This window comes from Panulirus ornatus, chromosome 56 (assembly GCF_036320965.1).
Source record: "Panulirus ornatus isolate Po-2019 chromosome 56, ASM3632096v1, whole genome shotgun sequence".
Classification (NCBI taxonomy): domain Eukaryota; kingdom Metazoa; phylum Arthropoda; class Malacostraca; order Decapoda; family Palinuridae; genus Panulirus; species Panulirus ornatus.
In genome coordinates, this window is record NC_092279.1 from 31,363,184 (window position 1) to 31,388,689 (window position 25,506).

Consider the following 25,506-nt stretch of genomic DNA (forward strand, 5'->3'; position numbering starts at 1 on the left):
GAGTCGTACCGTCGTGATCAAGAGTCGTACCGTCGTGATCAAGAGTCGTACCGTCGTGATCAAGGGTCGTACCGTCGTGATCAAGAGTCGTACCGTCGTGATCAAGGGTCGTACCGTCGTGATCAAGAGTCGTACTGTGTTGGTCAGAGGGGTGATGGCTGCCTCATCTTGTATCATAAGGTGTCGTGTGTGAGGTCAGCCAGACCCGGGTGTGAGGTCAGCCAGCCCCGGGTGTGAGGTCAGCCAGTCCCGGGTGTGAGGTCAGCCAGCCCTGGGTGTGAGGTCAGCCAGTCCCGGGTGTGAGGTCAGCCAGCCCCGGGTGTGAGGTCAGCCAGCCCTGGGTGTGAGGTCAGCCAGTCCCGGGTGTGAGGTCAGCCAGCCCTGGGTGTGAGGTCAGCCAGTCCCGGGTGTGAGGTCAGCCAGTCCCGGGTGTGAGGTCAGCCAGCCCCGGGTGTGAGGTCAGCCAGCCCTGGGTGTGAGGTCAGCCAGTCCCGGGTGTGAGGTCAGCCAGCCCCGGGTGTGAGGTCAGCCAGTCCCGGGTGTGAGGTCAGCCAGTCCCGGGTGTGAGGTCAGCCAGTCCCGGGTGTGAGGTCAGCCAGCCCTGGGTGTGAGGTCAGCCAGTCCCGGGTGTGAGGTCAGCCAGCCCCGGGTGTGAGGTCAGCCAGCCCTGGGTGTGAGGTCAGCCAGTCCCGGGTGTGAGGTCAGCCAGCCCTGGGTGTGAGGTCAGCCAGTCCCGGGTGTGAGGTCAGCCAGCCCTGGGTGTGAGGTCAGCCAGCCCCGGGTGTGAGGTCAGCCAGCCCTGGGTGTGAGGTCAGCCAGTCCCGGGTGTGAGGTCAGCCAGCCCCGGGTGTGAGGTCAGCCAGCCCTGGGTGTGAGGTCAGCCAGTCCCGGGTGTGAGGTCAGCCAGCCCTGGGTGTGAGGTCAGCCAGCCCCGGGTGTGAGGTCAGCCAGTCCCGGGTGTGAGGTCAGCCAGCTCTGGGTGTGAGGTCAGCCAGTCCCGGGTGTGAGGTCAGCCAGCCCTGGGTGTGAGGTCAGCCAGCCCCGGGTGTGAGGTCAGCCAGCCCCGGGTGTGAGGTCAGCCAGCCCCGGGTGTGAGGTCAGCCAGCCCCGGGTGTGAGGTCAGCCAGCCCCGGGTGTGAGGTCAGCCAGCCCCGGGTGTGAGGTCAGCCAGTCCCGGGTGTGAGGTCAGCCAGCCCCGGGTGTGAGGTCAGCCAGCCCTGGGTGTGAGGTCAGCCAGTCCCGGGTGTGAGGTCAGCCAGCCCTGGGTGTGAGGTCAGCCAGTCCCGGGTGTGAGGTCAGCCAGCCCTGGGTGTGAGGTCAGCCAGCCCCGGGTGTGAGGTCAGCCAGCCCTGGGTGTGAGGTCAGCCAGTCCCGGGTGTGAGGTCAGCCAGCCCCGGGTGTGAGGTCAGCCAGCCCTGGGTGTGAGGTCAGCCAGTCCCGGGTGTGAGGTCAGCCAGCCCTGGGTGTGAGGTCAGCCAGCCCCGGGTGTGAGGTCAGCCAGTCCCGGGTGTGAGGTCAGCCAGCTCTGGGTGTGAGGTCAGCCAGTCCCGGGTGTGAGGTCAGCCAGCCCTGGGTGTGAGGTCAGCCAGCCCCGGGTGTGAGGTCAGCCAGCCCCGGGTGTGAGGTCAGCCAGCCCCGGGTGTGAGGTCAGCCAGCCCCGGGTGTGAGGTCAGCCAGCCCCGGGTGTGAGGTCAGCCAGCCATAGATCCTCTGACGTCAGAGGAAATATGTACTAGAATGTGGTACAGAGGAGAAGTATGTGTGGAGGTTCTGTAACGTGAACTGTGGCCCAGTCATGGAGGTGGACTCCCTTGTGATAACGAGGTATGTAAGTCTATCATGTGAGTTACAACAGTAAGGTTATCATAGTGGCTACATGGTGGAGGCAAGCCCCAGGCTACAACGTTACCTGACTACCACCACATACCTGACACCACAATCCCTCTACCTCCCACTACCACCACATACCTGACACCACAATCCCTCTACCTCCCACTACCACCACATACCTGACACCACAATCCCTCTACCTCCCACTACCACCACATACCTGACACCACAATCCCTCTACCTCCTACTACCACCACATACCTGACACCACAATCCCTCTACCTCCTACTACCACCACATACCTGACACCACAATCCCTCTACCTCCCACTACCACCACATACCTGACACCACAATCCCTCTACCTCCCACTACCACCACATACCTGACACCACAATCCCTCTCCTCCTTCCACCAGCCCACACCTACGTTGGGCCACAACAGGACACAGTCCGACCCACCGGTGTGGTGTTGGACTCCCATCAGCACCGGCGCTTTAACCTGTTTCTACTCTCTTTCCGGCGCCGTGTCCGGCCATGGACAGCCGGCTACCCAGGAAATGCCGGTCACCTCCAGGTGTGGCAGGTCCAGGACGCTGAGAGTTTGGTGGTGAGGAAGGTCACAAGTCGTGACCAACACTGCTAGGTAGGTAGGTAGGGTCAGGTGCAGGCACAGTACAGGTCAGATCTTGGCTCAGCTCTTTTGTTTGTGATCGTTGATCCAGGCGGGGGAGGATCGCCAGCCTCACCTCAGCTCACACCCGTCTCTGTCACCAACACGCACGGTAGACATGGATACGTTCCTCTCCCGTGTACGTACCGGATCATGAGTACAATGTACCAATGGGTAATTCAAGGGGAAATGGATTTCCTTACGTGTGCTACCCACACTTCTTTATGTCCCTAGTGGGATGGTGTCTACTGTTACTGACAGGTACAACTTGCTGTGTTGATAGCGCGAACACCTGAGCTGGGAGCATCCTGGTCCATCCCCAGAGTCCACTTCCGTCTCCCATTCCTTCTCTTTTCCTTTCTCTTTTATTTTTTCCCTCTTCCTCACCAGGCGGCAAGAAGCCACCAACATACTCCTCCTCTACCACGGTCCGCCCCTGCCACAGCCCGCCCCTGCCACAGCCCGCCCCTGCCACAGCCTGCCCCTGCCACAGCCCGCCTCTTCCACAGCCCGCCCCTGCCACAGCCTGCCCCTGCCACAGCCCACCCTAGCCACAGCCTGCCCCTGCCACAGCCCGCCCCTGCCACAGCTTGCCCCTGCCACAGCCTGCCCCTGCCACAGCCCACCCCTGCCACAGCCTGCCCCTGCCACAGCCTGCCCCTGCCACAGCCTGCCCCTGCCACAGCCCGCCCCTGCCACAGCCTGCCCCTGCCACAGCCCGCCCCTGCCACAGCCTGCCCCTGCCACAGCCCACCCCTGCCACAGCCTGCTCCTGCCACAGCCTGCCCCTGCCACAGCCTGCCCCTGCCACAGCCCACCCCTGCCACAGCCTGCCCCTGCCACAGCCCGCCCCTGCCACAGCCTGCCCCTGCCACAGCCCACCCCTGCCACAGCCCACCCCTGCCACAGCCCACCCCTGCCACAGCCCACCCCTGTCACAGCCTGCACCTCCAGGCAGAATAATAAGAAATGATAAGAAAGATGATTATAACATTACCTGCAGCTGGACTCTTGATATCATGTATGCTAACTGAGGCGGCGCAGCCTACTGATGTTAACTGATTAGGGATAACTCATTTACAGTATATATATATATATATATATATATATATATATATATATATATATATATATATATATATATATATATATATATTTTTTTTATATTATACTTTGTCGCTGTCTCCCGCGTTAGCGAGGCAGCCTTTAGAATTGAGGATTGGGCCTTTGAGGGAATATCCTCACCTGGCCCCCTTCTCTGTTCCTTCTTTTGGAAAATAAAAAAAAAAAACGAGAGGGGAGGATTTCCAGCCCCCCGCTCCCTCCCCTTTTAGACGCCCTCTACGACACGCAGGGAATACGTGGGAAGTATTCTTTCTCCCCTATCCCCAGGGATAACAATTCAACGTATACATATAAATTCATACACAGACATATCCATATATACACATGTACATAATTCATACTTGCTGCCTTTATTCATTTCCGTCGCCACCCCGCCACACATGAAATGACAATCCCTTACCCCCGCATGCGCGCGAGGTAGCGCTAGGAAAAGACAACAAAGGCCACATTTGTTCACACTCATGCTCTAACTGTCATGTATGATGCACCGAAAACACAGCTCCCTTTCCACATCCAGGCCCCACAAAACTTTCCATGGTTTACCTCAGACGCTTCACATGCCCTGGTTCAATCCATTGATAGCACGTCGACCCCGGTATACAACATCGTTCCAATTCACTCTATTCCTTGCACGTCTTTCACCCTCCTGCATGTTCAGGCCCCGATCGCTCAAAATCTTTTTCACTCCATCCTTCCACCTTCAATTTGGTCTCCTCCTTCTCCTCGTTCCCTCCACCTCTGACACATATCCTCTTTGTCAATCTTTCCTCACTCATTCTCTCCATGTGACCAAACCATTTCAAAACACCTTCTTCTGCTCTCTCAGCCACACTGTTTTCATTACCACACATCTTTCTTACCCTTTCATTACTTAATCAAACCACCTCATACCACATAATGTCCTCAAACATCTTATTTCCAACACATCCACCCTCCTCCGCACAACTCTATCTATAGCCCACGCCTCGCAACCATATAACATTGTTGGAACCAATATTCCTTCAAACATACCCATTTTTGCTTTCCAAGATAATGTTCTCGCCTTCCACACATTTTTCAACGCTCCCAGAACTTTCGCCCCCTCCCCCACCCTGTGACTCACTTCCGCTTCCATGGTTCCATTCGCGTTCAAATCCACTGACAGATATCTAAAACACTCCACTTCTCCAGTTTTTCTCCATTCAAAGGCATCTCCCAATGACTTGCCCCTCAACCCTACTGTACCTAAAAACCTTGCTCTTATTCACATTTACTCTCAGCTCTCTTCTTTAACACACTTTACCAAACTCACTCACCAGCTTCTGCAGTTTCTCAACCGAATCAGCCACCAGCGCTGTATCATCAGCGAATAACAACTGACTCACTTCCCAAGCTCTCTCACCCACAACAGACTTCATACTTGCCCCTCTTTCCAAAACTCTTGCATTCACCTCCCTAACAACCCCATCCATAAACAAATTAAACAACCATGGAGACATCACACACCATTGCCGCAAACCGACATTCACTGAGAACCAATCACTTTCCTTTCTTCCTACTCGTACACATGCCTTATATCCTCGATAAAAACTTTTCACTGCTTCTAACAACTTGCCTCCCACACCATATATTCTTAATACCTTCCACAGAGCATCTCTGTCAACTCTATCATATGCCTTCTCCGGAGCCATAAATGCTACATACAAATCCATTTGCTTTTCTAAGTATTTCTCACATACATTCTTCAAAGCAAACACCTGATCCACACATCCTCTACCACTTCTGAAACCACACTGCTCTTCCCCAATCTGAAGCTCTGTACATGCCTTCACCCTCTCAATCAATATCCTCCCATATAATTTACCAGGAATACTCAACAAACTTATACCTCTGTAATTTGAGCACTCACCTTTATCCCCTTTGCCTTTGTACAATGTCACTATACATGCATTCCGCCAATCCTCAGGCACCTCACCATGAATCATACATACATCAAATATCCTTACCAACCAGTGAATAACACAGTCACCCCCTTTTTTAATAAATTCCACTGGAATACTATCTAAACCCGCTGCTTAGCCGGCTTTCATCTTCCCCAAAGCTTTTACTGCCTCTCCTCTGTTTACCAAGTAATTTTCCCTAACCCTTTCACTTCGCACACCACCTCGACCAAAACACCTTATATTTGCCACTCTATCACCTAACACATTCAATATACCTTCAAAATACTCACTCCATCTCCTTCTCACATCACCACTACTTGTTATTACCTCCCCATTAGCCCCCTTCACCAATGTTCCCATTTGTTCTCTTGTCTTACGCACTTTCTTTACCTCCTTCCAAAGCATCTTTTTATTCTAACTAAAATCTGAGGATACTCTCTCACCCCAACTCTCATTTGCTTTTCCCTCTTTTTCACCTCTTGCACCTTTCTTTTGACCTCTTGCCTCATCTTTTACACATCTCCCAGTCATTTGCACTATTTCCCTTTAAAAATCGCCCAAATGCCTCTCTCTTCTCTTTCACTAATAATCTTACTTCTCCATCCCACCACTCACTACCCTTTCTAATCTGCCCACCTCCCACGTTTCTCATGCTACAAGCATCTTTTGCGCAAGCCATCACTGCTTCCCTAAATATATCCCATTCCTCCCCTACTCCCCTTACGTCCTATGCTCTCACCTTTTTCCATTCTGCACTCAGTCTCTCCTGGTACTTCCTCACACAAGTCTCCTTCCCAAGCTCACTTACTCTCACCACTCTCTTTACCCCAACATTCTCTCCTCTTTTCTGAAAACCTCTACAAATCTTCACCTTCGCCTCCACTAGATAGTGATCAGACATCCCTCCAGTTACATCTCTCAGCACAATAATATTCAAAAGTCTCTCTTTCACGCGCCTATCAATTAACACGTAATCCAGTAACACTCTCTGGCCATCTCTCCTACTTACTTACGTATACTCATGTATATCTCTCTTTTTAAACCAGGTATTCCCAATCACCAGTCCTTTTTCAAAACACACAAATCTACAAGCTCTTCACCATTTCCATTTACAACACTGAACACCCCATGTACACCAATAATTCCCTCAATTGACACATCACTCGCGTTTGCATTCAAATCACCCATCATTATTACCCGGTCTCGTGCATCAAAACTACTAACACACTCACTCAGCTGCTCCCAAAACACTTGCCTCTCATGATCTTTCTTCTCATGCCCAGGTGCATAGGCCCCAATAATTACCCATCTCTCTCCATCCACTTTCAGGTTTATCCATATCAATCCAGAGTTTACTTTCTTACACTCTATCACATACTCCCACAACAACTGTTTCAGGAGCAGTGCTACTCCTTCCTTTGCTCTTGTCCTCTCACCAACCCCTGACTTTACTCCCAAAGCATTCCTAAACCACTCTTTCCCTTTAGCCTTGGGCTTCTTTTCACTTAGAGCCAAAACACGTGGATGCAGGCAACACGCCCACTTTTGACATATATCTTCCAACTCTCACTTGCAAACTCTTCAACATTTCCATCACCTTTAAATGCCAGTCTCTATTTGTCATTTGATATACATACATACATACATATATATATATATATATATATATATATATATATATATATATATATATATATATATATGTATATATATATATATATATATATATATATATATATATATATATATATATATATATATATATATACATATATATATATATATATATATATATATATATATATATATATATATATATATATATATATATATATATATATATATATTGATAGAGTGAGTGACATTTAAAGTTGATGGAAATGTTGAAGAGTTTACAAGTGAGAGTTGGAAGATATATGTCAAAAGTGGGCGTGTTGCCTGCATCCACGTGTGTGTGTGTGTGTGTTTGTGTGTGTGTGTGTGTGTGTGTGTGAGTGTGAGTGTGTGTGTGTGTCGTAAGGTTAATGCGTGTGTGAGGATGATGGCCATCACCCACGGGGTAATTTTTTGAGGTGGAGGTAGTGACCCTTGGTGATGGCAGTAGTGTGTGGCCGGGGCTCTGGCCTCCACCTGGCCCGGCCAGATACGGGACGCCCCAATGTGGGGATAACTGGGGATGTTCTGTTTCTGTGGGGTCCCGAACCATCGATAGGTGAACTCACAGGTGATGGTGTGACATGTGCTGCGACACCTGTTGTCGTGAGAGTGACAGTGGGACAGGTGTTGTGGTAAAAGCAGCGTTGTGGCAGGTGTTGTGCGAGAGTGAGGGGGAGCAGTTGTTAGCTTACCAAGTAAACGGTGTTGTGACTGATTGTGGCTGGCGTGCCTGTGGTGGTGTAGGTTAGGCTGTGGCTTGAGTCATGCTGGCGTGGACACCTGCCAACGTATATGATAACTGACGACCATAATGACGACTGTGGCCCAGGATGTACGAGCACCAGATGACCTGGGTAATGTACGGCGGAGTGAAGATGACATAGGAGTCATACAAGGATGTTAACTGATGTGACTGCTAGCAACCAGACAGCCGGCGGGAAACCTGATGTGTGTGGATGAGTAAGTGTTTATCTAAGTCCTTGTGACTAATGCTGGGAGGAGGAGTCCCGTGCGGTGCCAAGGTAAGTCACACCCTCAGCGAGACACCTGCTCCTACCCCACACTTATCAGACATCAACAACATGTTCACTTCTCTTTATAGCCGCTCACTTGGAGCGCACACAACAAACTCGACTGATGTTATCAATACTGATTTTCTGTCTGCAATGATATATATATATATATATATATATATATATATATATATATATATATATATATATATATATATATATATATACAACGGGCTTTAAGCAAGGGGGACACCACTTAACTTGCTGGCCGAGAGAGAGAGAAAATCGCATCTCAGCGGGCGTGTCGTGGGTATTTATTACAAGTAAAGACGAGTGTCCGCCCTGCTGATACAACGCTACCCTTGATTGGCTATGGGACTAAAAGAACTTGTGATTGGTTGGAGTATCCTAAAGTCCGTCGCACATTCTGCGTTGTTCACACTCCTTTGTCCTCTTGTTTAAACATGCAGCGATGACACGACCCGTACGGTGGTGAAATACCCCGTAGCTGATTGACACGGGTCCGGGTGCTCAAGAACAGATCGCCATCTGGCTTCAAAACAGCATTACACCACCATACACAAGGACACACACACGTTATATACACGAACATGTGGGCACACGCACTCATGTTCCTTTGAAGAATGTATGTGAGAAATACTTAGAAAAGCAAATGGATTTGTATGTAGCATTTATGGATCTGGAGAAGGCATATGATAGAGTTGATAGAGATGCTCTGTGGAAGGTATTAAGAATATATGGTGTGGGAGGCAAGTTGTTAGAAGCAGTGAAAAGTTTTTATCGAGGATGTAAGGCATGTGTACGTGTAGGAAGAGAGGAAAGTGATTGGTTCTCAGTGAATGTAGGTTTGCGGCAGGGGTGTGTGATGTCTCCATGGTTGTTTAATTTGTTTATGGATGGGGTTGTTAGGGAGGTAAATGCAAGAGTCTTGGAAAGAGGGGCAAGTATGAAGTCTGTTGGGGATGAGAGAGCTTGGGAAGTGAGTCAGTTGTTGTTCGCTGATGATACAGCGCTGGTGGCGGATTCATGTGAGAAACTGCAGAAGCTGGTGACGGAGTTTGGTAAAGTGTGTGGAAGAAGAAAGTTAAGAGTAAATGTGAATAAGAGCAAGGTTATTAGGTACAGTAGGGTTGAGGGTCAAGTCAATTGGGAGGTGAGTTTGAATGGTGAAAAACTGGAGGAAGTGAAGTGTTTTAGATATCTGGGAGTGGATCTGTCAGCGGATGGAACCATGGAAGCGGAAGTGGATCATAGGGTGGGGGAGGGGGCGAAAATTTTGGGAGCCTTGAAAAATGTGTGGAAGTCGAGAACATTATCCCGGAAAGCAAAAATGGGTATGTTTGAAGGAATAGTAGTTCCAACAATGTTGTATGGTTGCGAGGCGTGGGCTATGGATAGAGTTGTGCGCAGGAGGATGGATGTGCTGGAAATGAGATGTTTGAGGACAATGTGTGGTGTGAGGTGGTTTGATCGAGTAAGTAACGTAAGGGTAAGAGAGATGTGTGGAAATAAAAAGAGCGTGGTTGAGAGAGCAGAGAGGGTGTTTTGAAATGGTTTGGGCACATGGAGAGAATGAGTGAGGAAAGATTGACCAAGAGGATATATGTGTCGGAAGTGGAGGGAACGAGGAGAAGAGGGAGACCAAATTGGAGGTGGAAAGATGGAGTGAAAAGGATTTTGTGTGATCGGGGCCTGAACATGCAGGAGGGTGAAAGGAGGGCAAGGAATAGAGTGAATTGGAGCGATGTGGTATACAGGGGTTGACGTGCTGTCAGTGGATTGAATCAAGGCATGTGAAGCGTCCGGGGTAAACCATGGAAAGCTGTGTAGGTATGTATATTTCCGTGTGTGGACGTGTGTATGTACATGTGTATGGGGGGGGTTGGGCCATTTCTTTCGTCTGTTTCCTTGCGCTACCTCGCAAACGCGGGAGACAGCGACAAAGTCTAAAAAAAAAAAAAAAAAAAAAAAAAAAAATATATATATATATATATATATATATATATATCTTTGAAAAAAAAAATATATATATATATATATATATATATATATATATATATATATATATATATATATATATATAACTTATATACCTATATACCTGAACCAAATTGCATTTCTCCCCTTACTTAACAATTTAGTACCTTCCATCAAATTTACTGTAGAAAATAAAGATGATGGTATGTTACCAGTTTTAGATTGCATGATCCATAGGCAAGGAAACAAGTTTAACATAAACAGAAAAACTACCAATGTATGCTCATATATCCATTATTATTCATCTCAACATGACAGAGTTAAATTATCATTTCAATCTATGTTCCTTAGGGCATTACGTATTTACAGTGCAGAGTATATTGATGATGAGTTTGAGAAGATATTTTCTATTGGATCTAAGTTAAAGTACCCTAGATCTTTCATTGATAAATCCCTTAAGTTAGCAAAGAAATCATTTTATAGAGTTGAGCTCAAATCTCCAATTGACACCAAGAATCTTTTAGTTCTCCTTTTTAATAAAAATTTCACTTTACTTCCCATGTTGCTTAAATCCTCGAATGCAGATGTTGCCTTCAGCAACAATAATACTATAAAGAATATCTTCAGGAATTCACCAGAAAATTCTCCTGGGTGCATCTATAAAGTGCCATGTAGAAATTGTGATAAGTTTTATGTTGGTCAGACTGGTAAGGATCTTTGTGTTAGACTTAAGCAACATAAGTATAGTATAAGAACGGGACAAGAATAAAATGCTTTGTTTAATCACGTTAAAAACTATGATCATTGTATTGACTGGAGTAACGCCATCTCAGTTATTAACTCTAACTCTATCACCACGAGAAATATCTTTGAATCTTCTATTAGTAAATATACAAAGAATTATAATCATAATATTAGTGATGGTCTATACAAATTAGATAACTTTATCGTTGATAGAATTTGTAAAATGAGAAGTTTATGATACGCTCGTTGTCTGTCTCGGACAATCGCATGTTTACCAAATGGCGTCCTAGCTACGTCTCTTCGTTGTATATCAACTGACTTATATTTCTCTCTTGTGTCTCCCCTGATGATGTGATTATTACACGAAAGTGCACTTGGGAACTTATAGTGTTTCATTTTCTCCGTGGAAAAGAGAGAGGCATTTGGACGATTTTTGCAGGGAAAATATGGAAATGAGGGGGAGACGTATAAAAGAAAGAGGCAGGAGGTCAAGAGAAAGGTGCAAGAGGTGAAAAAGAGGGCAAATGAGAGTTGGGGTGAGAGAGTATCATTAAATTTTAGGGAGAATAAAAAGATGTTTTGGAAGGAGGTAAATAAAGTGCGTAAGACAAGGTAGCAAATGGGAACATCAGTGAAGGGGGCTAATGGGGAGGTGATAACAAGTAGTGGTGATGTGAGAAGGAGATGGAGTGAGTATTTTGAAGGTTTGTTGAATGTGTTTGATGATAGAGTGGCAGATATAAGGTGCTTTGGTCGAAGTGGTGTGCAAAGTGAGAGGGTTAGGGAAAATGGTTTGGTAAACAGAGAAGAGGTAGCAAAAGCTTTGCGGAAGATGAAAGCCGGCAAGCATATATATATATATATATATATATATATATATATATATATATATATATATATATATATATATATATATATATATATATATATATATATATATATCTTTCTTTCTTTCATACTATTCGCCTTTTCCCGCGTTAGCAAGGTAGCATTAAGAACAGAGGACTGGACCTTTGAGGGAATATCCTCACCTGGCCCCCTTCTCTGTTCCTTCTTTTGGAAAATCAAAAAAAAAAAAAAAAAGATATGGAAGGATTTCCAGCCCCCTGCTCCCTTCCTTTCACTCGCCTTCTACAACACGCAGGGAATACGTGGGAAGTATTCTTTCTCCCCTATCCTCAGGGATAATATATATTATTTATTTATTTATTTGACTCTGTAGCTGTCTCCCGCATTAGCGAGGTAGCGTAAGGAAACAGACGAAAGATATGGCCCAACCCACCCCCATACACATGTATATACATACGTCCACACACGCAAATATACATACCTACACAGCTTTCCATGGTTTACCCCGGACGCTTCACATGCCTTGATTCAATCCACTGACAGCACGTCAACCCCTGTATACCACATCGATCCAATTCACTCTATTCCTTGCCCTCCTTTCACCCTCCTGTATGTTCAGGCCCCGATCACACAAAATCTTTTTCACTCCATCTTTCCACCTCCAATTTGGTCTCCCACTTCTCCTCGTTCCCTCCACCTCCGACACATATATCCTCTTGGTCAATCTTTCCTCACTCACTCTCTCCATGTGCCCAAACCATTTCAAAACACCCTCTTCTGCTCTCTCAACCACGCTCTTTTTATTTCCACACATCTCTCTTACCCACTCGATCAAACCACCTCACACCACACATTGTCCTCAAACATCTCATTTCCAGCACATCCACCCTCCTCCGCACAACTCTATCCATAGCCCACGCCTCGCAACCATACAGCATTGTTGGAACCACTATTCCTTCAAACATACCCATTTTTGCTTTCCGAGATAATGTTCTCGACTTCCACACATTCTTCAAGGCTCCCAGGATTTTCGCCCCCTCCCTCACCCTATGATCCACTTCCGCTTCCATGGTTCCATCCGCTGCCAGATCCACTCCCAGATATCTAAAACACTTAACTTCCTCCAGTTTTCCTCCATTCAAACTTACCTCCCAATTGACTTGACCCTCAACCCTACTGTACCTAATAACCTTGCTCTTATTTCACATTTACTCTTAACTTTCTTCTTTCACACACTTTACCAAACTCAGTCACCAGCTTCTGCAGTTTCTCACATGAATCAGCCACCAGCGCTGTATCATCAGCAAACAACAACTGACGCACTTCCAAGCTCTCTCATCCACAACAGACTTCATACTTGCCCCTCTTTCCAAAACTCTTGCATTCACCTCCCTAACAACCCCATCCATAAACAAATTATACAACCATGGAGACATCACACACCCCTGCCGCAAACCTACATTCACTGAGAACCAATCACTTTCCTCTCTTCCTACACGTACACATGCCTTACATCCTCGATAAAAACTTTTCACTGCTTCTAACAACTTGCCTCCCTCACCATATATTCTTAATACCTTCCACAGAGCATCTCTATCAACTCTATCATATGCCTTCTCCAGATCCATAAATGCTACATACAAATCCATTTGCTTTTCTAAGTATTTCTCACATACATTCTTCAAAGCAAACACCTGATCCACACATACTCTACCACTTGCGAAACCACATTCTCTTCCTAATCTGATGCTCTGTACATGCCTTCACCCTCTCAATCAATACCCTCCCATATAATTTACCAGGAATACTCAACAAACTTATACCTCTGAAATTTGAGCGCTCACTCTTATCCCCTTTGCCTTTGTACAATGGCACTATGCACGCATTCCGCCAATCCTCAGGCACCTCACCATGAGTCATACATACATTAAATAGCCTTACCAACCAGTCAATAATACAGTCACCCCCTTTTTTAATAAATTCCACTGCAATACCATCCAAACCTGCTGCCTTGCCGGCTTTCATCTTCCGCAAAGCTTTTACTACCTCTTCTCTGTTTACCAAATCATTTTCCCTAACCCTCTCACTTTGCACACCACCTCGACCAAAACACCCTATATCTGCCACTCTATCATCAAACACATTCAACAAACCTTCAAAATACTCACTCCATCTCTTTCTCACATTACCACTACTTGTTATCACGTCCCCATTTGCGCCCTTCACTGAAGTTCCCATTTGTCTTACGCACTTTATTTACCTCCTTCCAAAACATCTTTTTATTCTCCCTAAAATTTAATGATACTCTCTCACCCCAACTCTCATTTGCCCTCTTTTTCACCTCTTGCACCTTTCTCTTGACCTCCTGTCTCTTTCTTTTATACATCTCCCACTCAATTGCATTTTTTGCCTGCAAAAATCGCCCAAATGCCTCTCTCTTCTCTTTCACTAATAATCTTACTTCTTCATCCCACCACTCACTACCCTTTCTAATCACTATTATATAATTATATAAATTATATATTTATATAATTATATATATGTATAATTATATATATATATATATATATATATATATATATATATATATATATATATATATATATATATATATATATATATATATTATCCCTGGGGATAGGGGATTAAGAATACTTCCCACGTATTCCCTGCGTGTCGTAGAAGGCGACTAAAAGGGGAGGGAGCGCGGGGCTGGAAATCCTCCCCTCTCGTTTTTTTTTTTTTAAATTTCCAAAAGAAGGAACAGAGGGGGCCAGGTGAGGATATTCCAGAATAGGCCCAGTCTTCTGTTCTTAACGCTACATCGCTAACGTGGGAAATGGCGAATAGTTTAAAAGAAAAAAAAAAAAAATATATATATATATATATATATATATATATATATATATATATATATATATATATATATATATATATATATATATATATATATATATTTTGGAAGGAGGGGCAAGTATGCAGTCTGTTGTGGATGTGAGAGCTTGGGAAGTGAGTCAGTTGTTGTTCGCTGATGATACAACGCTGGTGGCTGATTCATGTGAGAAACTGCAGAAGCTGGTGACTGAGTTTGGTAAAGTGTGTGAAAGAAGAAAGTTAAGAGTAAATGTGAATAAGAGCAAGGTTATTAGGTACAGTAGGGTTGAGGGTCAAGTCAATTTGGAAGTAAGTTTGAATGGAGAAAAGCTGGAGGAAGTAAAGTGTTTTAGATATCTGGGAGTGGATCTGGCAGCGGATGGAACCATGGAAGCGGAAGTGAATCATAGGGTGGGGGAGGGGCCGAAAATTTTGGGAGCCTTGAAGAATGTGTGGAAGTCGAGAACATTATCTCGGAAAGCAAAAATGGGTATGTTTGAAGGAATAGTGGTTCCAACAATGTTGTATGGTTGCGAGGCGTGGGCTATGGATAGAGTTGTGCGCAGGAGGATGGATGTGCTGGAAATGAGATGTTTGAGGACAATATGTGGTGTGAGGTGGTTTGATGGAGTAAGTAATGTAAGGGTAAGAGAGATGTGTGGAAATAAAAAGAATGTGCTTGAGAGAGCAGAAGAGGGTGTTTTGAAATGGTTTGGTCACATGGAGAGAATGAGTGAGGAAAGATTGACCAAGAGGATATATGTATCAGAGGTGGAGGAAACGAGAAGTGGGAAACCAAATTGGAAGTGGAAAGATGGAGTGAAAAAGATTTTGAGTGATCGGGGCCTGAACATGCAGGAGGGTGAAAGGCGTGCAAGGAATAGAGTGAATTGGAACGATGTGTTATACCGGGGTCGACGTGCTGTCAATGGATTGAACCAGGTCATATGAAGCGTCTGGGGTAAACCATGGAAAGTTGTGTGGGGCTTGGATGTGGAAAGGGAGCTGAGGTTTCGGTGCATTACTACATGACAGCTAGAGTCTGAGTGTGAACGAATGGGGCCTTTGTTGTCTTTTCCTAGCGCTACCTCGCACACATGAGGGGGAAGGGGGTTGTTGTTTCCATGTGTGGCGAGGTGGCGATGGGAATAAATAAAGGCAGACAGTATGAATTATATACATGTGTATATATGTATATGTCTGTGTGTGTATATATATGTGTACATTGAGATGTATAGGTATGTATATTTGCATGTGTGGACGTGTATGTATATACATGTGTGTGGGGGTGGGTTGGGCCGTTCTTTCGTCTGTTTCCTTGCGCTACCTCGCTAACGCGGGAGACAGCGACAAAGCAAAATAAATATATATATATATATATATATATATATATATATATATATATATATATATATATATATATATATATATATTCCTATGAGTCCACGGGGAATATGAAACACGAAAAGTTCCCAAGTGCACTTTCGTGTAATAATCACATCATCAGGGGAGACACAATAGAGGAATATAACAGTCAGTTGATATACATCGAAGAGACGAAGCTAGGACGCCATTTGGTAAAAATGTGATTGTCCAAAACATACAACGAGCGTTCATAAACTTATCATTTTACAGATCTTATCAACAATAAAGTTATCTAATTTTTACAGACCATCACTAACATTAAGATTATAATTCTTTGTGTATTTGATAATAGAAGATTCAATGATATTTCTCTTGGTAATAGAGTTAGAGTTAACAACTGAGATGGCGTTACTCCAGTCATTACAATGATCATAGTTTTTAACATGATTAAACAAGGCATTTGATTCCTGTCCCGTTCTTATACTATATTTATGTTGCTTAAGTCTAACAGAAAGATCCTTACCAGTCTGACCAACATAAAATTTATCACAGTTTCCACAAGGAACTTTATAGATGCAACCAAGAGAATTTTCTGGTGAATTCCTGATTAAGATATTCTTTATAGTATTATTGTTGCTAAAGGCAACATTTACATTAAAGAATTTAAGCAACATGGGAAGCAAAGTGAAATTATTATTAAAAGGGAGAACTAAAAGATTCTTGGTGTTAATGGGAGGTTTGGGCTCAACTCTATAAAATGATTTCTTTGCTAACTTAAGGGATTTATCAATGAAAGATCTAGGGTACTTTAACTCAGAACCAATAGAATATATCTTCTCAAACTCATCATCAATAAACTCTGGACTGCAAATACGTAATGCCCTTAGGAACATAGATTGAAATGATGATAATTTAACTCTGTCATGTTGAGATGAGTAATAATGGATATATGAGCATACATTGGTGGTTTTTCTGTATATGCTAAACTTAAACTTGTTTCCTTGTCTATGGATCATGCAATCTAAAAATGGTAACATACCATTATTTTCATTTTCTTCAGTAAATTTGATGGAAGGTACTAAATTGTTAAGTAAGGGGAGAAATATTTGTAAATTTTCATCTGTTGGCCAAACACAAAGAACATCACGTACATACCTAAACCAAATTGCATTAGAAGGTAAGATATCCTTTAGTAATTTTGTTTCAAAAAATTCCATATAAAGATTACTAAGTACAGGTGAAATAGGGTTACCCATTGCCATACCAAATTTTTGAGCATAATAATCTCCATTAAATTGAAATAATCAGTCTTTTATACACAATTTTATCAGTTCAATGAAATTAGGCTTTGAAACAGGTAATTGAATATCATCCAAGACATCAAATAAATATTCTAAAAGGTCATCAACTGGAACTTTAGTGAAAAGTGAGGAAACATCAAAGCTAACTAGTTTGAAATCAAAATTAATGTTGATATTGTTTAGTTTGTTGACTAAATCTACATTGTTCATGATATTAGAATTTGATACCTTACCCACTAAAGGGCTTAATAAAGAAACTAACCATTTTGACAATTTATATGTGATGGAGCCTACTGAACTCACTATAGGTCTTGCTGGAAAATTTTGTTTATGTGTTTTGATAAGTCCATACATATATGGCAATGAAGGGGACAAAGATGACAAATTTTTTTGATAAGAGAAATGTTACCTTTCAACAACAACTTCATTTCTTTATTGAAGTGAGAATTAACTGCTTCTAATGGATTTTTACTAAGTTTAGAATATGTTGTGTTATCATTTAGAAGATCATTCATTTTAGATAAATAGTTACTTTTGTCTAAAATCACAACAGTGTTAGCCTTATCTGCTTTAGTAATATGTATATCCTTGTCTTTTTTTTAAGGTGTTAATAGCTCTTATGAATCTTTTAGGGCAATTAGCTTCCACTGGTTTTGACAAACTGGCATACACTAAACCCTTGCAAATATTAATATCATCATTACTTAAATTACTGTATTTTTCTAAATTACAAAAAGACTTTGTGACATGAACACAGCTGGCTTCTCTGTTAGAGCACACAAAACTTAAACCATAGCCTAATGCACACAAGGAATCTTTATCTAGTTGTTTATTAGACAGGTTTATCACAAAAGATGGGACAGGAATCAAATGCCTTGTTTAATCATGTTAAAAACTATGATCATTGTATTGACTGGAGTAACCCCATTTCAGTTGTTAACTCTAACTCTATTACCAAGAGAAATATCATTGAATCTTCTATTATTAAATACACAAAGAATTATAATCATAATATTAGTGATGGTCTGTACAAATTAGATAACTTTATTGTTGATAAGATTTGTAAAATGATAAGTTTATGAACGCTCGTTGTATGTTTTGGACAATCACATGTTTACCAAATGGCGTCCTAGCTTCGTCTCATCGATGTATATCAACTGACTGTTATATTCCTCTCTTGTGTCTCCCATGATGATGTGATTATTACACGAAAGTGCACTTGGGAACTTTTCGTGCTTCATTTTCTCCGTGGACTTATAGGAATATCTTGATCACGCGCAAAATTGTGATCCTTTCCAACATATATATATATATATATATATATATATATATATATATATATATATATATATATATATATATATATATATATATATATATATATATGTATATATATATATATATATATATATATATATATATATATATATATATATATATATATATATATATATATATATATATATATATATATATATATATATATATATATATATATATATGTATCATTACCCAATTACCTCTAATGATTGTGGCTTGGGCTGCAATATCATTTCTTCATTTATGTTTAAAGTTGTTATTTAGATGATATTTAATACCTAATGATAAAAGAGTTTCCTTTATAAGAGTTAGTTACGCGTTGCTGACGACGAGAATGGCAACATTGGCTCCATCCAGGCAGGCGAGGGACGGTCGGCAATGTGGTGTGGGTTATCAGGCGTCCGGGGGCAGGTTTGGGTGGTCAGGCCAACCGTGGCCAACGACTTTCCCCGGATACGCCGCCTCGTGCGTCCTGCATCCGGAATATAAAGTCGTTAAAAGATACACAAGAATCCGTTAATGTCATGCGCTCTGCCTGACCCAGCTACGGGTTGTGGGGCGCTGGTGGCCAAGGGTTTGTTATCAAGGGCCAAGATTATCAGAGGTCTGTAGAGCCAAGGGTTTGTTATCAAGGGTCAGGGTTATCAGAGGTCTATAGAACCAAGGGTTTGTTATCAAGGGTCAGGGTTATCAGAGGTCTGTAGAACCAAGGGTTTGTTATCAAGGGTCAGGGTTATCAGAGGTCTATAGAACCAAGGGTTTGTTATCAAGGGTCAGGGTTATCAGAGGTCTATAGAACCAAGGGTTTGTTATCAAGGGTCAGGGTTATCAGAGGTCTGTAGAACCAAGGGTTTGTTATCAAGGGTCAGGGTTATCAGAGGTCTGTAGAACCAAGGGTTTGTTATCAAGGGTCAGGGTTATCAGAGGTCTGTAGAGCCAAGGGTTTGTTATCAAGGGTTAGGGTTATCAGAGGTCTGTAGAACCAAGGGTTTGTTATCAAGGGTCAGGGTTATCAGAGGTCTGTAGAACCAAGGGTTTGTTATCAAGGGCCAGGGTTATCAGAGGTCTGTAGAACCAAGGGTTTGTTATCAAGGGTTAGGGTTATCAGAGGTCTATAGAACCAAGGGTTTGTTATCAAGGGTCAGGGTTATCAGAGGTCTGTAGAGCCAAGGGTTTGTTATCAAGGGCCAGGGTTATCAGAGGTCTATAGAACCAAGGGTTTGTTATCAAGGGTCAGGGTTATCAGAGGTCTGTAGAACCAAGGGTTTGTTATCAAGGGCCAGGGTTATCAGAGGTCTGTAGAACCAAGGGTTTGTTATCAAGGGCCAGGGTTATCAGAGGTCTATAGAACCAAGGGTTTGTTATCAAGGGCCAGGGTTATCAGAGGTCTATAGAACCAAGGGTTTGTTATCAAGGGCCAGGGTTATCAGAGGTCTATAGAACCAAGGGTTTGTTATCAAGGGCCAGGGTTATCAGAGGTCTATAGAACCAAGGGTTTGTTATCAAGGGCCAGGGTTATCAGAGGTCTATAGAACCAAGGGTTTGTTATCAAGGGCCAGGGTTATCAGAGGTCTGTGGTGCCGAGGGTTTGTTAACAAGGGCCCTAAGTGTCATGGGTCTGGGTCATCGAAGGTCTGTAGTGCCAAAGGTCTGTGGTGTCGAGGGGTCTACAGTGTCAAGGGTGAGTGTGTGTGTGTCAAGACTGGCCAAGGCTATGCCTGGCACGGGCTCTTGTCAGTGACACCCCTGGGGGATGGTAGGGTGTCATGGAGGCGTCAGTGACACCCCTGGGGGATGGTAGGGTGTCATGGAGGCGTCAGTGACACCCCTGGGGGATGGTAGGGTGTCATGGAGGCGTCAGTGACACCCCTGGGGGATGGTAGTGTGTCATGGAGGCGTCAGTGACACCCCTGGGGGATGGTAGGGTGTCATGGAGGCGTCAGTGACACCCCTGGGGGATGGTAGGGTGTCATGGAGGCGTCAGTGACACCCCTGGGGGATGGTAGGGTGTCATGGAGGCGTCAGTGACACCCCTGGGGGATGGTAGGGTGTCATGGAGGCGTCAGTGACACCCCTGGGGGATGGTAGGGTGTCATGGAGGCGTCAGTGACACCCCTGGGGGATGGTAGGGTGTCATGGAGGCGTCAGTGACACCCCTGGGGGATGGTAGTGTGTCATGGAGGCGTCAGTGACACCCCTGGGGGATGGTAGTGTGTCATGGAGGCGTCAGTGACACCCCTGGGGGATGGCAGTGTGTCATGGAGGCGTCAGTGACACCCCTGGGGGATGGTAGGGTGTCATGGAGGCGTCAGTGACACCCCTGGGGGATGGTAGGGTGTCATGGAGGCGTCAGTGACACCCCTGGGGGATGGTAGGGTGTCATGGAGGCGTCAGTGACACCCCTGGGGGATGGTAGGGTGTCATGGAGGCGTCAGTGACACCCCTGGGGGATGGTAGGGTGTCATGGAGGCGTCAGTGACACCCCTGGGGGATGGTAGTGTGTCATGGAGGCGTCAGTGACACCCCTGGGGGATGGTAGGGTGTCATGGAGGCGTCATTAGCAGAATGTCAAGCTTTGTGAGGTAATTATTGATGTTAACTTTTTTAGTTGGTCAACAACTTTATATTCCATGTCATGTACCATATCTTCAGCAGCTGAGATACTTTATGTTTACATAATAACAGTTGTGAGATACTTTATGTTTACATAATAACAGTTGTGAGATACTTTATGTTTACATAATAACAGTTGTGAGATACTTTATGTTTACATAATAACAGTTGTGAGATACTTTATGTTTACATAATAACAGTTGTGAGATACTTTATGTTTACATAATAACAGTTGTGAGATACTTTATGTTTACATAATAACAGTTGTGAGATACTTTATGTTTACATAATAACAGTTGTGAGATACTTTATGTTTACATAATAACAGTTGTGAGATACTTTATGTTTACATAATAACAGTTGTGAGATACTTTATGTTTACATAATAACAGTTGTGAGATACTTTATGTTTACATAATAACAGTTGTGAGATACTTTATGTTTACATAATAACAGTTGTGAGATACTTTATGTTTACATAATAACAGTTGTGAGATACTTTATGTTTACATAATAACAGTTGTGAGATACTTTATGTTTACATAATAACAGTTGTGAGATACTTTATGTTTACATAATAACAGTTGTGAGATACTTTATGTTTACATAATAACAGTTGTGAGATACTTTATGTTTACATAATAACAGTTGTGAGATACTTTATGTTTACATAATAACAGTTGTGAGATACTTTATGTTTACATGATAACAGTTGTGAGATACTTTATGTTTACATAATAACAGTTGTGAGATACTTTATGTTTACATGATAACAGTTGTGAGATACTTTATGTTTACATAATAACAGTTGTGAGATACTTTATGTTTACATGATAACAGTTGTGAGATACTTTATGTTTACATAATAACAGTTGTGAGATACTTTATGTTTACATAATAACAGTTGTGAGATACTTTATGTTTACATAATAACAGTTGTGAGATACTTTATGTTTACATAATAACAGTTGTGAGATACTTTATGTTTACATAATAACAGTTGTGAGATACTTTATGTTTACATAATAACAGTTGTGAGATACTTTATGTTTACATAATAACAGTTGTGAGATACTTTATGTTTACATAATAACAGTTGTGAGATACTTTATGTTTACATAATAACAGTTGTGAGATACTTTATGTTTACATAATAACAGTTGTGAGATACTTTATGTTTACATAATAACAGTTGTGAGATACTTTATGTTTACATGATAACAGTTGTGAGATACTTTATGTTTACATAATAACAGTTGTGAGATACTTTATGTTTACATGATAACAGTTGTGAGATACTTTATGTTTACATGATAACAGTTGTGAGATACTTTATGTTTACATAATAACAGTTGTGAGATACTTTATGTTTACATGATAACAGTTGTGAGATACTTTATGTTTACATGATAACAGTTGTGAGATACTTTATGTTTACATAATAACAGTTGTGAGATACTTTATGTTTACATGATAACAGTTGTGAGATGTTAGTTATAACTTTCCGACCGACACCGTATTCTCAATATTGATTTCCATCATCTGACAAGTCAAGTATTGTGTTTGGTTACGAGGTAATCTATGGAACATGGAACATGGCGTCTGCCCTAAATACCTCCAGTTCGCCAAGATAACACTTGAAAGTTTCTCCAGATATCTGTGTACACTTCCCTCAAGATAACACTATAGATCCCCAAGATAACACCTTAGTTCCTTGAAGATTGTAATTTTCACTACCCTTGACCTCCACATATTCTTAAAGTGCTGTATTCCACGATTTAGAATATCATTGTTTTGTACATACTACCTACGTTTGCTGAATGATTGAGCCACACACACACCTGTGGCCACACCAACACGAGACATGCTGGCGGACACCGAGAGCAGGTACAGCGGTCCGTGCAGCCAGGCGGAGGTGCTGGTGGTGGGGAGAGGTGAGGTGAGGTGAGGGATGAGGACCGGGAGCAGCGGTGTTGGTGGTGGTGGGGAGAGGTGAGGTGAGGTGAGGGATGAGGACCGGGAGCAGCACCCGTGCACCCGTCTGGCTGGGGATGTCCAGACTCAGCCGGCGGAGCACTGGAGCTCTGGGTCTGTGGCTAGCATGGTAGACTGGTTTAGGAAGATGACTACACTGTATACAATAGGCGTCAATTGTCCAGTCGACGAACATAGACAAGGTCGGTTATTACGACCATCAAGATAGGAAAATCGATCATGGAATCAAGCAAGTCTTCCACAGACAATACAATCATAAAGGAAATGTCTTCATGTTAACAACCTAACGTGACCCTCGCAAGTTAACTATCCTGTCTCATAACAAGAAGAAACGATGACACTTTACATAAGATAAGGATACAGCCACACAAAAAGTTACGTCCAGGGAAAAGGATACAGTCAGGGAAAAGGATACAGTCAGGGAAAAGGATACAGTCAGGATAAAAGGATACAGTCGTTCTGACGCCTCTAACTATCATCCTATTGCTCTGACATGTACCATTTCCAAAGTCTGAATCCCACCTCAACTCACATGTTATCAGACATCTTGAATCTCACAGTCTTCTCTCTGATCACCAGTATAGCTTGCGTAAGGCGAGATCCACTGGTGATATTCTTTCCTATCTTACTAATGTCTGGTCGTCTCTGAAAGATTTTAGGGAGTCATGTGTAGTTGTCCTTGACATATCTAAAGCTTCTGACAGGGTATGGCATCGGGGTCTCAACTCTAAGCTCCCCTATTTTAGTTTCCCTCCCTCTCACATCTGGGGTGGTTCTTGCTCTGTTATCTACACTTTACAGAGTTGAGTCGAAAGCGATCCGCTTTATAAACTGTCCCAGGCTAACTTCCAAACTTGATCCTTGTCTTGAGCCGCAGTGTTGGTTCACTTTTCCTGTTCTGTGGGCAATACTTTGATTTTTGCTCCCGCGAGCTGACTGCTTGTGTGCCCCCCACCACTAGCTAGACCACGCAATGCTCGGCAAGCTGCTGCGTCACATGATTATTGTGTGGCCATTAGTAACTCAAGGGTGGGCCGTTTTGATACCTGCTCTTTTCCCTACACCTCGAAGCTTTGGAACTCTCTACCTTCTCGTCTTTCCCATAGGACGAACATGGTTCAGTCACAAGTCAGTGGCGTCATGTGTTTGCGGAATTTGGTCGTTTAAGCTACGAGCACGAAGGGAAGGCGAAAAAAAAGTGGTAAATCATTAAACGAGACTTGAATTTTTAATTTGTACTTTCTTACAAAAGTAAAACAAAATTACGAAACTTTCCGTCATCCTGGAAGTTTGAAGTTTAGGCCAACTTACCTTAACTGTGTGAAATTATAAAGGGTTGGTTGGTTGTTGGTGTATACACTTTGTATTGTTGTATTCTGTTACTAATTATAATTTCATCTTTCAAACTGTTTCTGAGAAATCGAGAATTTGACCTGCACATAGTCTGATGAAGACCAGGTGGTGAAGTGAGCAAAGTGGTTCTTATGAATTAAAAACAGATTTTCATAAGTAAATATTGACACAAACGTTAGCATCCTGATCATTTAATGGTAAGTTTAGCCTCTAGATAAACCTCAAGTGTTCGTCAGTATAACAAGCGAGAACGAGAATCGAAATTACTGGTGAGAGAAGTGAATGCAATCATGAAGTGTATAAGACTGGTGAGAGAAGTGAATGCAATCATGAAGTGTATAAGACTGGTGAGAGAAGTGAATGCAATCATGAAGTATGTAAGACTGGTGAGAGAAGTGAATGCAATCATGAAGTGTATAAGACTGGTGAGAGAAGTGAATGCAATCATGAAGTGTATAAGACTGGTGAGAGAAGTGAATGCAATCATGAAGTGTATAAGACTGGTGAGAGAAGTGAATGCAATCATGAAGTGTATAAGACTGGTGAGAGAAGTGAATGCAATCATGAAGTATGTAAGACTGGCGAGAGAAGTGAATGCAATCATGAAGTATGTAAGACTGGTGAGAGAAGTGAATGCAATCATGAAGTGTATAAGACTGGTAAGAGAAGTGAATGAAATCATGAAGTATGTAAGACTGGTAAGAGAAGTGAATGCAATCATGAAGTATGTAAGACTGGTAAGAGAAGTGAATGCAATCATGAAGTGTATAAGACTGGTAAGAGAAGTGAATGAAATCATGAAGTATGTAAGACTGGTGAGAGAAGTGAATGCAATCATGAAGTATGTAAGACTGGTAAGAGAAGTGAATGAAATCAT